At 45.6% G+C, this 1,703-nt stretch overlaps 1 pseudogene; it reads right to left on the bottom strand.

Moving 5' to 3' along the window:
* Positions 1–270: 270 nt before the first annotated feature.
* LOC116567317 lies at positions 271–1,100 on the bottom strand (annotated as a pseudogene).
* Positions 1,101–1,703: the final 603 nt, after the last annotated feature.

Raw genomic sequence — 1,703 nt, forward strand, 5'->3', positions numbered from 1 at the left:
GGGTCAAACTGAGGGAAGGAATATTTTAAAGTGTCATCTAATTCTATGATAGCACCCTGGTTCCCAAAACAGTAACAGTAAGTAACTGGGTGCACTTTCCAAAATGGTAACCACTGTGCGCCTGGGTGGCTCAGTCATTAAGCATCGGCCTTCAGCTCAGGTCATGATCCCAGGGATCAAGACCCATGTCAGGCTCCCTGCTCAGCGGGAAGCCTGCTTCTCCCACTCCCACTCCCCCTGCTTACGTTCCCTCTCTTGCCGTGTCTCTTCCTGTCAAATAAATAAAATCTTTAAAAAGCAAAAAAAAAAAAAAAAAAAAAAGGTAACCACATTCTGATCATGACACCAGCTGTATTCTTCGATGACAAGTTGGTGAGCTCAAGAAACCAGTGTGAGACCATGGGCATGGTCAAATGTTTCAGAAATGTCTTGTCCAAACATAGAGCCAGTTCTAGGTGGTGAACTATCCTATCTCACCAACCACGATCACCTGATCTGCCCACTACAGATCACACACTGGACCTTTCCTGTGGAACTTCTTGTAAATGATTCGAGGCTCCTTATGATCCAGTGTATCTAGGAAGGGAGAGAGGCCACCATGAAGGTTGAATATCTGTCCATCTACTAGTGCCGTAAGTGGAGGATAATCAAATAGATCTGTAAAATATTTCCACACTTTGGCATTTCCATGCTTTCACAGACATTCATCATAAAAGCCATATACTTGGGTAACTCATCGACTCTCATGGTTTCCTCCCAATATTGTAATGCATTCTATGTAACACACCTTTAAGACCACAAGGAGAGTCACAGTCTCCAATTAGGATAGCTTATGTCTACACTGTCTCCCATAGATAGATAGTTTGTACCTGGTGATTTTCTACCAATTTTGAAGAGTTCCATGAGATCATGGAATTGACCATGCACATCTCCACGCAGGGGAACGAGACAATGAACCTCTTGCACTTCTGATTCTTTTGTTAAAATTTCCTTAGCCTTTCTGCACAGCACTGCACATCGTTCTCATTAAGCTATTTATCATCGTTCAGCTGCTCAGCCCCTTGGTGCAGCTCCTTGGGGAACACCTAGTTGTCCATGGCAGCTAGATTCCCTTCCCCAACGCCTCCTTCCCCCTTCAAGCCCTGGGTACCACTCCCTTCTCCAGCTGCTGCCAGCTCCCTGGCAGTGGACCCCTTGTACCACCCAAGGTCAGCCTGGAGGAGGCTGCGTGACGGGGGAGGCAGTGGGTGAAGAATGCGGCAGGTTAGGTGGCGTTCCAGAGTGAAGCAGGGATCTTCAGCAAATCACCCGCAGGGTGCTAACCACGTGCTACCCTCACGGCCTCTCCCTCAGGCTCCCCATTTTTTGAGCAAATGCCAAGACCAGCATTTCATCCTCTAGCCAACACAAACATGAAAAGATGCTCAATATCACGTACCATCGGGGAAATGCAAATCAAAACTATAATAAGTTATCATCTCACACCTCTCAGAATGGCTAAAATCAACTTAAGAAACAAGCATTGGGTAGGATGTGGAGAAAGAGGAACCCTCCCTCACTGTTGGTGGGAGTGCAAACTTGTGTGGCCACCATGGTAAACAGTATGGAGGTTCCTCAAAAGATTAAAAAGAGAACTACCTTAAGATCCAGTAACTGCACTACTGGATATTTACCTAAAAAATACAAAAACATGAATTCAAAGA

Source organism: Mustela erminea, chromosome 10, assembly GCF_009829155.1.
Source record: "Mustela erminea isolate mMusErm1 chromosome 10, mMusErm1.Pri, whole genome shotgun sequence".
NCBI classification, from domain to species: domain Eukaryota; kingdom Metazoa; phylum Chordata; class Mammalia; order Carnivora; family Mustelidae; genus Mustela; species Mustela erminea.